Source organism: Cavia porcellus, unplaced genomic scaffold (genome assembly GCF_034190915.1).
Source record: "Cavia porcellus strain 051 isolate PalLab524CR breed Dunkin Hartley unplaced genomic scaffold, mCavPor4.1 scaffold_18, whole genome shotgun sequence".
Classification (NCBI taxonomy): Eukaryota; Metazoa; Chordata; class Mammalia; order Rodentia; family Caviidae; genus Cavia; species Cavia porcellus.
The window spans coordinates 55,278,456-55,293,827 of NW_026947501.1; the positions used below are offsets into that span (position 1 = coordinate 55,278,456).

A 15,372-nucleotide genomic window follows, 5' to 3' on the forward strand; every position below is an offset into this window, starting at 1 on the left:
TAACTAATTTGATTAACAGTTTTTCTCACAAGCTGGAGTAGAGGCAGAAGGATCAATAACCTAGAAAGAAACATGAAAGCCAGAATATGTAGAAGAAAACACTGGCTTTACTCTGGGCTTGTGGTTTATTATTATTATTAATATTATTATTACTAATTTGAATGCAGCATAATATTTGTATTATTCATGTGGCATAGTGTGATGTTTTGATTTGTGTATGCACTAGGTAGTACGATTAACTCTGGGTAATGATCACAGTCTTTGCCTTATACAAAAATCCAGGCAAGCTGGGTGTGGTGGCTTATGCCTGAATCCCAGCACTAGGGAGGCTGAGGCAGGATGATTGTCGAGAGTTCGAAACCAGCCTGGGCTACAAAGTAAGCTCAAGGCAGGCTTGAACTGCACAGCGAGACCCTGTCTCAGAAAGACAAAAAATAAAATAAAAAAATAAAAACAGAGGTGATCTCTTCTTCAACTTTCCTCCTCCCTCAAGTCAGGGTATGGCCTTCCTGGAGATTCTATGATTGTGAGACTTCCAGAAGTGGGGTGAGCTCACGCTGCAAAGGAGGGACAGAGGGAATGACGGGGACACTGAGCTGGGCTACAGACCACAGATGGTGCAAGCAGATGAAAGTGAGGAACAGCACAAGGTCCCGGGGAAATGGATGAACTTCTGTTGGTCAGCATGGCTCTGGGCCGGATGCAGCACGCAAGAGCTCCATGAACTTTGCACTAATTTTAGTTACCTCTCACTTCTCCCTTGGAAACCGGCTGAACTGTTAACTGTGTGAGTAAACAGAAATTTTTATTTTCTAATAAAACCAAGGAATGTTAAACTTAATGTTAAAAAAAGAAAAACAGCTGAGACAAAGGAAATGTGTTGATTCCTATAAAAATTTATAAGTGTGGGATGTATAGGGATGCTTGGCAGTGTGGTCTAGAAACTTCTGCACTGCAAATTTGTGAGTAGTTGACTGAGGAGGAAAAGTTCAGATACTCTTGCTTCTTCATAATAGCTTCAAATCACATTGGGCAAAATTCAAACAGCTACTTTTCCTGTGGCACACATGTAAAAATTCTCAGATTTCATAATCAAATTACCTGCATCCCATTTAAATTTTCATAATAATTAACAATGATGCTTCTTTTCTGTTACAAGGTTTTCGGGTCATGCTGGGAAGCTTGCTGAAAAGATCTTGTGATTTTCAACTCTGGTTGTTCATTAGAAGTAATCTAAATATACCCCCTCCTGATTCCTGAGACACACCCCAGTCCTGATGAATTAGAATTAGAGGAGATGGATGAAAAAATCTGTATTTTATGAAAAGTACATCAGATGACTTTAATGCATATGCATCTGGTTTAAGAAGTCCTGAAAATGTGACCTTGTGTTTCATGATGTACTTCAGATGAAGCTGAGCTAGGAGGGTAAAGAAAAGGAAATATATAGAGACAAAAATGCTCTTTTGAAAGTTAGTGACAACCTCAGACAACATGGTTAACTTATGGGGCGCCAGAGACTTTTGTTCCCTTAATAATACCAAAAATGGATAAAATAAAAACCAGTTGTCTGTAGAGTTATCAAACATCAATGACTGCAGGAACCTTTGATAAACTGAACTCCAGAGAGGGACAAGCTCTTTTCAGTAGGCTGGAAATTGCACAATGAAATAACAAAAGCTAGAAGATAGATCCATGTCAATAATCCAAATTGAAGCACAGAGAGGGAAAAAAGATAAGAAAGAAGAATACATTCAGTGATATGTGCCCAATACAATACAGTTTCACATTTGTATACTTAGAAACCAAGAAGGAAAAACAATAGGACAGAAAAAATTAATAAATGAAAAAATATTTACAAATTTGATGACAAATTTCAATTCCCAGATATCAGATGCACAACAAATATAAAATGATATAGACACAGAAAACCACTCCTAGACCAACATCACAAAACTTTGAAAGCCAAAGAGAAAGAAAATCTTAAAAGCAACTAGAGGTAAGAAATTTACACACAGAGAAAAATCCAGAAAAGTGATATCTGTTCTCATGAGAATCAAGAAATTAAGAGAGCAGTAGAATAACACCTTTAAAGTGTTCATAGAAAAATACACTGTTAACCCAGAATTCTCACTGACAATTCCTTCAAAGAAAGACTGAAAAACAGAAAAAAAAGGAAGGGAAAGAAAAAAGAAAAATAAATACTTTCTTTTTTAAAAAAGGCAGAAGTCATTACTAATAGATCTACAAAAAATGTTAAAAGTTAGAAATGTTGAAAGGAAAAACTATAGATAGATAGATAGATAGATAGATAGATAGATAGATAGATACTTGTCTTACACAAAGACATTAACAGATTGGAGACAGAACATAGAAGTAAAATAAAATTAACTTTTCCTTGTTTTAGTTGCTTTGAAGCACAGCTATTTAAAAGAAAAAGCCATAGCAGCATATTGTGTGTTTGCAGCACATTCAGGAGTAACAATATGCTAGATGATCATCATAGCACAAAGCATGAGAAGGAGGAGGTGAGAAATCACTGCTCAGGCTCCTTACACCACATAGGCAGTAGAATCAGCTTTGATTAATTAAAGATGCACAGTGTAAGTCTTGAGTTAATGATTAAATTTTTTTAAATATAAATAATACGTCAATAAAAGTGACACAAGAGAGCAGCAAACCATGTTCCATTCACCCAAGAGCAGGCAGAAAAGTGGAAAACAGAAACAAACAGATGGGAAAACATAAAAGTCAGTTACAGTGTGACAGACTTTAATCCAAACATATCAGGAATAGCTTTAAGTGTAATTAGTCTAAACGCACCAGTGAAAAGTCAAAGACTGTCAAATTACTTAAAAAATGCAAGATCCAATTATAAACTTTTAATAAGAAGCTCATTTTAAAGTAGGTTAAACTAAAAGAATTAAGAAATATGCACTATGAAAACATTAAACAAAAGATCTTTGGAGTAGCTATCCTAATAAGACAAAACAGATTTCAAGACAAGGAATATTTTTCAGAGGTAAAGAGAGAAATTGCATAATGACAAAATAGTCAATTCTCCAAAAAGGAATAATAGTCCTATATGTAAATGCACATAATTGTTTTTAAAAACAATCTTCAAAATACTTGAAGCAAAAACTAGTAATACTGAAAGGGGAAATAGACAAACTCATCACTAGAGTTGGAAATGTCAACCTTTTTCTTAGTCACTAGTGGAACAAGTAAGAAGAAACTCAGTAAGGGTGTGCACACATCTGCAGGGTGTAATTCACCAACTTGGGTACTTCACCTTATAAAATGCTCCTTTTAACTACAATAGAATATACATTCTTTGCAAGTGTATATGGTATAACACGCATGCACACACACAGTAGGACATAATTTTCAAAGACTAGAAGTCATAAAAAGGATGTTCTCAGAGCAGGATCGTGCTTCTAAATAATCCATGGGTCAAAGGGAAAGTCTGAAGAAAGATTTTAAACTATCTTTAACTAAAGGAAAACAGACATATCAAAATCAGAGGAATGTATCTGCAATACTTAGAGAGTATTTTTAATATTAAATGATTATGTTGGCCAAGAAGGAAGACCTCTCTGCAGTGACCTAACTTTCCACCTTAAGAGACCAGGAGCAAAAGCACAAGTAAAAACAAAGCAAATGTGAGGAAACTGGCAACCACACATGTATATTTGTTAAATTTAAAACAGAAACATAGGAAGTCAATCACACAAAATATTAAATACCCTATATAACTGATAAACTTCCAGCTTTCTGATGAGAGAACACAAAATACCAGCAAAGAATGATCTCACAGACATTAGGAGGATGACAAAAATGCTGCAGTAACCAACACTATAGCCATAAATTTGACAACTAGGTGAAATATACAAAATAGAGACTGAGAAAAGATGGCAGATAGATAATAGCAGATAGAGCTATGGTGGCTCTCCGAGATAGCCAGCTTAGATTCCAGGAATGGTGTGGTGTGGGGTGTCCTAAGCAGAGGGAGATATACCCTGCCAACCCAGGAATGAACTAAGCTGAGAGAAACCAATTGGAAATGCAATCCTGGTGCTACGATTGGAACACCTAAAAAACTCCCAGCTTGAATACCTTGTGGCTGCCGTGCCTGAATTGACACAGCTGGTATAGCCTGCTAGTTGTAACTCACTGGAGATGTGAATGCTCTGAGAGTGGGAATCAGTGAACCAAATTGGGAGCAGAACTGGCAGAGAACCCTACATCGACCTGTGGTGGGTGAGAGGGACAGGGACCCTCCCATAGTCAAAGAGGCTCCAACAGAGGACATTCTGAGACTGGGCAGACTGGCCAGAACAGGGCACTGCATGACTTCAGTCACATATTCCCCTCTCAAGCAGGATTGGTGGGGAGTGCTTGACCTGGGTGACACCATGGACTGAGGCCCAATAGGCTAGCCCAAATCAAGGTCCTGTGCCTGGCAGTGCAACCTAATGCAGTGAAGCCTTCAGTAGGTTGACCTGGAGGGGCGGACCCAGCATAGGCTGCGGGGTCTGTACCTCCTAGTACATTGCAGTGGGTGGGACCACCTAGTCAGTGTGCTTCACACAAACTGAAACCGACAAAGAAAGAAACTGAGCCTCCTAAATATGCCTGTACAGAAGGAACAAAAAAATATGAGAAGAGGAGGCAACAAGAAAGGGTCCTCAGTCCCCAATCCTGAGAACATTGATCCAGAAAAGGTAAATGCAAAGGAGAATAAGGACAGAAAAGTGCAATATCAGGCATGGCACCAATAGACATAAAGTGATATCATACGGACCTCATAGACAAGTTCAAAAGTGAAGTATTTAACAAGTACAGCAAGATATAAGTAGAATAGTTAAAGAAATGCTAAGCACCTCCCAAGAAAAAACAGATGATGGAATGGAAGAACAAAAAAAGGGGAGAGTTGTTTGATAGAGAAAATAGAGAAAACATAGAATACATGAAGCAGGTTCAAAGAGATTACCTGGAAACTAAAAACTCTATTGAAAGCTGGCATAACAGCTTGAAAGAAACTAAGGATAAATTATCTGAAATAGAGGACAGGTTTGCAATGTAGAAGCATGAAAGGAAAAACTTCTTAAAAATAACAAGGAAACAAGCAGTAACAATACAAAGGCTAGAAAATGATAAGAGGATCTATAACTTAAGAATTAAGAATGTAAAGGAAGAAGCAGGGATACAAACAATTGAACTGCAAAGGCTATGCACAGAAATAATCAAGGAGAACTTCCCAACCATAGGAAAAGGTAAAGATGAGGGGCTGGGGATTTAGCTTAGCGACATAAGTGCCTGCCTTACAAGCAGGCAGTCATGAGTTCGATCCCTGGTACCCATAAAAAGACAAAAAAAAAAAAAAAAAAGAAAAGGTAAAGATGCTCAGATGTATAGGCATACAGAACTCCAGCCACCTACAATCCAAACAGAACTACACTCCAGCATATAATAATCAAAATTCCAGAAATCCAATATAAGAACAGAATATTAAAAGCTGTCAGAGATAAGAAACAGATCACTTACAAGGGAACACCCATCAGAATTACAGCAGACTTCTCGGCACAAACCATCAAATCATGAAGGGTATGGAGTGACATAATCCAAGCTTTGAAAGACAATAACCTCCAGCCAAGATTGATATATCCTGCACAACTGTCCCTAGAAATTAATGGAGAAACAAGGTGCTTCCAGGATAAAGAGGAAGTGGGGGAATTTGCAACCACCAATTCAACTCTACCAAGAATACTGCAGTACATTCTAAAAGAGAAAAATACCAGGATTCCAGAAAAAGTGGCAGAGAGGTCACAATGAATGGAACTGAAAGTGAAATGAAGACAAACTGATAACTAATGACAGAAAAAGAGCTCAACAGAAATGAGACAGAGAAGGTTGGATATAATTTCTAATATAGATGGCCTAGGTACACTAACTTAAGGGAAAAAAGAGATAATTGAAGGCAGAGTGGAGCAAGAGATAGGGTGCACTGAGAGGCTCTTTATAGAAAATATAATTAGCCTGAAGAAGGTTATATGGACCAAAATCAAACATGAGAAAACGGAACTCGATGTGATAGGGAACCAGAGAGTAATAGGGGTAACTAGACCAGTATTTATGGATAGGTTGAACAGATAGGCTTTAATGAATGAAGAAATATAACTAGAAATCCATCACAGGAGTGAGAAAGTTTGGAAACACTTAGGTAAATAACAGAATGTCCCCCCAATACAAAACTGTGTGTGTTGGGGAGACCCAAAAATATACAGTTCATTCTGGGGGAGTAAAGGAAAGGAACAGTCTTCAAAAAAAAAAAAACAGAAGAAGATACAGCTAATAGTGTATCAGGAATTAAAACCCCTATTACTCGCACCATTCTGCTTGGTTGGAACTTGTTCTGTCCTAGTTTGTATACAAGCACTGGATCTGAGGGGCACAGACAGCTGTCCCGAAGCTATCACGACATAGCACAGTGGACATCTTTAATTTCCTATTAACTCAATCAGGATCCATGTATGACTTATACTGTTGTATCATGACTGATCTTAGTTAAATCTGACTTGTTTGATTGCTGCTTATTATTGACAGATTTTATTCAAAACTCTAAGGTTGATGGCATCAAGTTGAGGAGTATAGATAACTATAATAAAAATGACAATGATTCACTATGATATCCATTCTGATTTGATTACTACCTGATTTTGTAGCTCTACACTATCTACAAAGTTGTATTTCTGTCAATCCTGTTATGTACTGATATGTTCAATTATACATCATCTGATGATATAGCCAGTTATGTTGATGATAACAAGAAACAGCACAGTGACCATGGTAGAACTCCTTATACAGCAGATTTACATGTCTTTTCAGTTTTATATGTCTATAGGAAAAAGTTTCATTCTGTCCTGCTTTGTTCTGTTTCTCCCTCCAATATAGAAAGGATAGAAATACATGTTAAGACTCGTGCTTACGTAAAACCTATAAACAGTTTATGAGAACTGATCTGATGACCCATGATGAAATGAACAAAAACTTAAGGAAAGGGGCACTGCAGTACCCAATCCTAATTCTGGAGTGTTATGATGTGAAATCCAGCAATATTATGAATCTTTTTTCAGAAGGATTTTAATCTAATAAATTGAGTTAGGTCTCAACATAAATGAAGATATGGATAAACGCATACATGCCTAAGTGTATAGGATTGATAGCAACTATTTATAGGGGGACAATATGTATACATCAGCTAGTGATTTATTGCTGCTTATTTCTTTTCTTTGAAAGTATTACTATTTCTGCTCATTTTCTATTTTGTTTTGTCTTTCTTTAAATAAAAAAAGAGAAAATATATATAAAATAATCACTCAAGAATACATGCTTAGAGAACTGTGGCATTTCAAGCAAGCAGGCGGGTGCACACTGTCCCTGAGCCCAGCCTATTTGGGATCCTCACACTGTCTGGGTGTGGGGAACGGCTGGGGGAGTCTGGGGCGCCTGCATCTGCCTCCCCGTGTGTCTGGAGGACTGTGTATTTCTAAGCAAGCAGGTGGGCATCATCAGTTCCAGAGGCCCTGCAGCCTGGAGTAAGTGCCCACCACACTCTACCCCAAACCCAGCCTGTTTGGGACCCTTGAGCATTCCAGGTGCAGTGAAGTAGATAGGCAGATAAGAGGCTCGTACATCCACCTCCCAACTCCGGCTGTGCTTGGAGAACTGTGGAGTTCCAAGCAAACAGGCAGGCACACACCGTCCCTGGAGCCCAGCCGATCTGGGACTGCAGAGTTCTAAGCAGGCAGAGGAGCGCCCGGGGTTCCAGAGGCCCAGCAGCCTAGGGGAACTGGATGCTGGAGTCCCAGGAGCTGCGAACATAGAAGTGGATTTCCAACAGACCGTGAGGAAGCTTTTGAATAACACTTGAAACACAAAAATATAGGAAAATGACAAAACGAAAGACCAAATTACAACCTCAAACCTCCATCCCATCTCAAGAAACCCTAGGAACGATGTATATAGAAGAAAATATATGCCATACACTTCAAATATTGGACATAATAGCTACTGAAATAAATAAACAACTCTGGGAAGCTTTAAAGGAATTCAAAATTGAAATAATCTCCCAGGTAAAAGAAGAAATGATAAAAGAAATGAAAGAGATGCTGAATATATCTAAAGAAAACAGTTAAAAAATTGGAGGAACTAAACAAAAAGAATCTCTAGATGAGCAATATAAGAAACAAACAGAATACATAAAGCAGATGGACAGAGATATACAGGAAATCAAAAACTCCACTGAAAGCTAAAAACCACCTCAATGAAAGTGAAGATAGAATTTCAGACCTTGAAGACAGGATTGCAGCTAGTGAACAGGAAAGGAAAGATCTTTTAAAAATAACAAGGAATAAGGAAATAACAATTAAACAACTGCAAGATGACACAAAGAAAAACAACATAAGATTGATAGGGATTAATGAAAAAGAAGGGGACAACATAAAGGACGTCAAGAGGATATTTAGAGAAGTAATAGCTGAAAATTTCCCAAGCATGAGATCAGAAACCGACATCAGGTTCAGTGAAGCCTATTGAACTCCAAATAGTCATAACCAAAATAAAACTACACCCAGACATATAATAATCACCATCCCAGAAATCCAACACCAGAAAAGATTATTAAAAGCTGTCAGAGCGAAAAGACAGATCACTTATAAAGGAAAACCTATCAGAATCACAGCATACTTCTCAGCACAAACAATAAAGTCAAAAACAGCATGGAGTGAAGTATTCTAGATCCTAAAGAAAAATGATTTCCAACCTAGACTGATGTACCCTGAAAAACTATCATTCAGAATCGATGGTGAAATAAGATACTTCCATATCTGAAGTATCATGAACTTCATGATACACCAAGCCAACCCTGCAAAACATATTGAGAGACAGTTTAGATACACAAAGGAAAAAACCACTAAGCAAAGCAGATAATTAAACAGAACAGAAAGATAAAGATGCAACAGCAGAAAGATAACATGTCAACAATAAACCAGCATTTAACAGTAATAACCATTAATGTAAATGGTCTCAATGCACCAATCAAAAGAAACAGACTGGCAGAATGGATCAAGAAACAAAATCCAACCGTATCCTGTTTACAGGAAACCCATCTAACCCAGAAGGATACTCACAGACTGAAAGTCAAAGGATGGAAAACAACACTTCACGCAACAGGAATCCAAAAAAAATAAGGAGTAGCCATTCTGTTTGCAGACAATGTGAACTTTAAACCAACAATGATCAGAAAGAACAAAGAAGGTCACTACATACTCATTAGGGGAAAACTCCAAGAGGAAGAGATAACTATCTTAAATATGTATGCACCAAATTCCAGAGCACCCAGTTATATAAAACAACTATTAACAGAAATGAAAAATCAAATTATCAGTAACACAATTGTAACAGGAGACCTTAACACACCATTGACACCAAGGGACAGATCAACCAGACAGAAAATGAGCAAAGAAATAACAGAACTGAATCACACCTGTGAACAAATGGACTTGATAGACATACACAGAATGTTCTACCCAACAACATCAGAATACACATTCTTCTCAGCAGTGCATGGGTCATTCTCTAAAATAGACCATATATTAGCTCACAGAACATATTTAAACAAATGCAAAAGAGTTGAAATCATCCCTTGCATGTTATCGGATCATAGTGCATTAAAATTAGAAATTAATGATAAAACATACTGCAAAAATCTCACAAACACATGGAAACTGAATAACACACTCTTGAGTAATCACTGGGTCACAGAGAAAATTAAAGAAGAAATTAAACAATACCTACAAGAAAATGAAAATACAGATACAACTTACCGGAATCTGTGGGATGCAATGAAAGCCATCCTCAGAGGAAAATTTATTGTACTGAGTTCCCACATCAGGAAAACAGAATGAATACAAATAAATAACCTGATGCTACACCTCAAACAGCTAAAAAAAGAAGAGCAAGTCAAGTCCAAAGCAAAAACAAGAGAGGAAATTATAAAAATCAGAGCAGAAATCAATGCAATAGAAACTAAGAAAACAATCCAAAGAATCAACGAATTAAAAAGTTGGTACTTTGAAAGAATAAATAAAATTGATAAGCCCCTAGACAACCTTATTTTAAAAAGGGAAGAAAAAGCTCAAATTCATGCAACAAGAAATGAAAAAGGTGAAATCACTACAGACTGTATAGAAATACAGAAGATCATCAACACCTATTTTGAAAACCTCTACTCTCAAAGGTTTGATAACACAGAAGAAATAGACAGATTCTTAGAAACATATGAAGTACCAAGCTAGATCAAGAGGATGTAAAACTGCTGAATAACCCAAGTCCTTACCTACAAAGAACAGCCCAGGCCAAGATGGATTCACTGCAGAATTCTATAAGAAATACAAAGAAGACCTAATGCTGACACTCCTCAAACTACTCAATGAAATTGAAAGGGAAGCAATCCTTCCTAAGTCATTCTTGGAAGCAAATATTACTCTAGTACCAAAACCTGAGAAAGGCCCAACTAAAAAAGAGAACTATAGACCAATCTCCCTAATGAACACAGATGCAAAAATCCTCAATAAAATATTGGCAAATAGGATGCAGCAAATCATCAAGAAGATTATACACCATGACCAAGTGGGATTCATCCCAGGCATGCAGGGATGGTGCAACATATGTAAATCAATAAATGTAATCTACCATTTCAATAAAGCCAAAAGTAAGAATCACATAATCATTTCTATAGATGCAGAAAAAGCCTTTGATAAGGTCCAACATTCATTTATGATTAAAAACTTTACAGAAAATTGAAATAGATGGTCTTTATCTCAATATAATAAAGGCCATCTATGACAAACCAACAGCCAGTATCATACTAAATGGCCAAAAATTGAAAGCCTTTACTTTAAATCAGGCACAAGACAAGGATGTCCTTTATTAACACTCCTATTTAATATAGTACTGGAAGTACTAGCCAGAGCAATTAGACAAGAGAGAGAAATAAAAGGGCTAAAGATAGGAAAAGAAGAAGTTAAATTATCATTGTTTGCAGATGACATGATACTCTACATAGAAGACCCCCCTAATCTCCATTGAAAGACTCTGAGATACAATAAATAAATTCAGTAATGTAGCTGGATACAAAAATCAATACTCAGAAATCAATAGCATTCCTATACACTTAACAACAAAATCACAGAGAGAGAAATAAGAGAAGCCACACTCTTCACACTAGCAAGCAAAAAAATGAAATATTTAGGAATTACTCTTACGAAAGAAGTGAAAGACCTGTACAGGGAAAATTATAATACACTGAAAAAAGAAATTGAAAATGATCTCAGAAAATGGAAAGACATCCCTTGCTCATGGATAAAACAAACATTGTGAAAATGGCCATTCTCCCAAAACTGTTATACAGATTCAATGCAATCCCGATAAAAATACCATCAACATATCTTATAGATCTAGAGAAATCACTCCTAAAATTCATCTGGAACCAGAAGAGACCTAGAATAGCAAAGGCAATTCTAAGCAGCAAAGGCAAGGCAGGAGGCATCACAATCCCTGACTTGAAGTTATACTACAAAGCATCAGTAGTAAAATCAACATGGTACTAGAATCGAAACAGAGCCGAAGATCAATGGAATAGAATAGAAGATACAACCACAACTACAAACACACTCAACCACCTTATCTTTGATAAAGGAGCCAAGCAGGTTCACTGGAAGAATGATAGTCTCTTTAACAAATGGTGTTGGAAAAACTGGGTCTCCATTTGCCAAAAACTAAAACTAGACCCATGCCTATCACCATGTACTAAATTAAAATCTAAATGGATCAAAAATCTGAATATTAAAACAAACACTAAATCTATTGGAAGACAAATTGGGTAGAAACCTTGAAGACATAGGGGTAGGTAGAGAATTCATGAACAGGACTCAAATCGCACAGGAAATACTTCCCAGAATCAATAACTGGGACCACCTCTTATTAAAAAGTTTCTGCATGTCAAAAAAAATCTCCAGCATAGTGAAAAGAAACCCCACAAACTGGGAAAAGATGTTAGTAAACTCCTCCTCAGACAAGGGACTTTTGTCTAACACATATAAAGAATTTTAAAAACTCAGATCCCAAAATTCAAAGATCCAATCCAAAATTGGGCATCTGAGATGAATACACACTTCTCAGATGAAGAAATACAAATGGCAAATAAATACATGAAAAAATGTTCATCATCATTGGTCATTAGGGAAATGCAAATTAAAACCACACTGAGAGTCCATCTCGCTCCTGAAAGAATGGCCAGGATCAAGAAAACCAACAACAACAAATGCTGGAGAGGCTGTGGGGAAAAAGGAACTCTCCTGCACTGTTGGTGGGAATGTAGACTGGTACAATCTTTGTGGAGGTCAGTCTGGAGATTTCTCAAAAAGCTGGGATTGGAAGTCCCATTTGTTCCAGCTATTCCACTTCTAGGCATATTCCCAGAAGAACTGAAAGCATCATACCACAGGGATATATGCGCACCTATGTTTATAGCAGCACAATTTGTAATCGCCAGATCTTGGAAACAACCCAAGTGTCCATCAAATGAGGAATGGATTAAAAATTTGTGGTATTTCTATTCAATGGAGTACTACTCAGCTATAAAGGATCACATTGAGATATTTATCAGTAAATGGGCTCAGCTTGAAACCATACTCATAAGTGAAATAAATCAAACTCGCATGTGTAAATACTGAATAGTTTCCCTAGTGTAGGAAATGACTCAAATATATAAAAGTATGTGGTAATCATGATTCCCCATTATGTGGCCTTGAAGCCTTATAAAGTTTTCACTTATTAATTGGAATGGCTTTATTCTGGGGTGTTTGATATTATTGCCTGTGATGAAATGAACAGCTATTTTGAAGAAAACAAGACATCATAATAGCTAGTCCTGATTTAATACCATCTTGTTTTGAAGCCCCACCAAACTATGGCTCTTCTGTCTCCATTGGTTTTATCATGTTGCATCTTGCTGGATGTTACTATATGTGACAGTATAAACAAAAATTGTTATAGGCAAAGAGATAATATAGAAACCATTGTTCATTTTCTGTTAGCTGGTTCTAAATACCCTACAATGTTTTCATCTACTTGAATGGTTTTACACTGTCTTGATCTGTTTGATGCTATAATATACGAAGTTATATTCAAATATTTCAAGGAAAAAGACACTATGGTATCTACTAAGTCGAGTTATTTGGTGGTGAAGCACTAAGTTGCTTAAACTGTCATGCTTTGACCTGTATTGTTATGTTGTTATGTTGTCTTTTATCTAAATCTCTCCCTTATTCATTAAAAAATTATTTAATTATTTTTTATTACTTTTTTAATTAAAGGGAAAAAATTTAAAAATTAGCAGGATATATTTAACTTTTTTGATTTCCTATTAACTTGATCTGAAGTCCTGTAATACTCCTACTATCTTGTTTTGACTGATTAGACTCTGTTTCATTCTGTAGGATAGTATCAAGTTTGAGGGTATAGGCAACTACTTTGAAGGCAATAAGATTCACTATGATGCCCATTCTGGTTTGACTATTATCCTCTTTGAAGTCCTGTAATGTTTACAATGTTTAGGTTTTATTGGTCTTGTTCTCTACTGTTTTGTTCAACTTTATAATACCTAATGAGATAGACAATTCTTTTTAAGGAAACAAGAGACATTGTTGACAAGCATTGTTGATAACCTTGTACTCTGTTTTTACATCATGTGCTATGTCTATCCTTGGTTTTGACTGACAGCTTTGTTTTGTCATATTTGATTTTATTCTCTTCCAAAGGAAAAAAAAGTAGTAAGAACTATGGAAGTAACAAAACCCAAAACGTGTAAATTTTGTTGTAATAAAGAGAGGGGAAAAAAAGTGCTCTAAAGGATACAACTGCAAGTGTGTTTAGGTGTGTTAAATAGATGACAATATTAATGTTTTTGGTTGGATCATTGAACACAACTGTTTGCAGTCTCACTGTTTGAATGTCCACTTTGTATGCTTTGATCCTGTGACTTGAACAACTATCTCTAAGATGATAATGTGTAATCTATTAACTGGTGATTTCTTACTGTTGTTTTTTTTTTTTTTTTTTTTTTTTTGTAGTTCTAGTATTACTTGTACCCTTACGCTGTTTTGCTCTGTTTTGTTTTTTCTTTTTCCTTTTAAATAAACAAGGAATACATGCTTAGTAAGTCAAAAAGGAAAGAGAATAGTCAAAAAGTGTCTGAAAATAAGAGTCGGAGAACTCACACTACCCATTTTTAAAACAAATCAAGGTTTTGGCAAATTCTGCTGTTGATATTCACCACCCATGATAAAGATTGTTAGCCAGTCAAAAGTAGAAGAGGGACTCTTCAGTCTAATAAAAGCCATTTTAAAAGCCTTCCAGCAAACATGGAAAGGCTAATGATGAGAAGTGGATGGTTTTCCCCTAGTAATAATAGGAAGATATGCTTGCCCGCTCTCACTGCAGTATTTGGTAGCGTAGAGGAGTTAGCCAGTCCAATAAAGCAAGAAAAATTAAAAAGCATGGAGTCCATTTACTCATATGTAATATGTGCACTCAGGCTTAAATATCTTCTATAGAAATCCAAGCTATAAATAAAGAGCAAAATGAAAGATAACAGGAAACAGGGAGATAGAGCTTTCTCAAAAGGAAGGGGATGGAGAGACAGGGAAGAGGAGGGAGAGGGTGCAAAGGGATGGGGAAAAGAATTGAGATGTGCCATGTACAGGAGGAAAGAATACAAACATTATGCACGTCTAACATGCACTAATAAAGATAGGAATGAGAGAAAGGGAGCTAGCTCTTTTGTAAAAAGGAAGTATGCCAAGAGATGGAGGGAGGGGATGACATGGGAAAGGGATGAAAAAAGGGATTAAAGTGGGTTTTGCACACGGACCAACTCCCTACAAGGAATGTAATCATTATGTAGTATGCCACAAACATGTACAGTATTAGTAAAAAAAATTTAAACCCTAAAAAGAAACTACTAAGTCTAAAAAGTGAATTTAGTGAGAATACAGACCACAGAGTCAATGTACAAAATGTGATTGTGCTACCAACAAGGGAGGGGAAATGTGGTTTACTCATTTAACATTCCTACTCAGTAATAAACACAAATTAACAACCTATCCGCAACATGAATGACCACCGAGACAGGTTGAAGGAACTAAGCTGCATGAGTACAGACAGCTTCAGGAGCAAAGCCAGCCCTGGGGATGAACTCTGCAAGCTGCTGCTCTCTCCTCCAGTGGTCAGGTGGAAATGGGCCATGAG

General features: G+C 36.6%; 1 long non-coding RNA gene across 5 annotated transcripts in view; it reads right to left on the reverse strand.

Moving 5' to 3' along the window:
- LOC134471368 (uncharacterized) overlaps positions 1–15,372 on the reverse strand; it is a 200,337-nt gene that overhangs the window by 39,028 nt on the left and 145,937 nt on the right. The window lies entirely within an intron of this gene.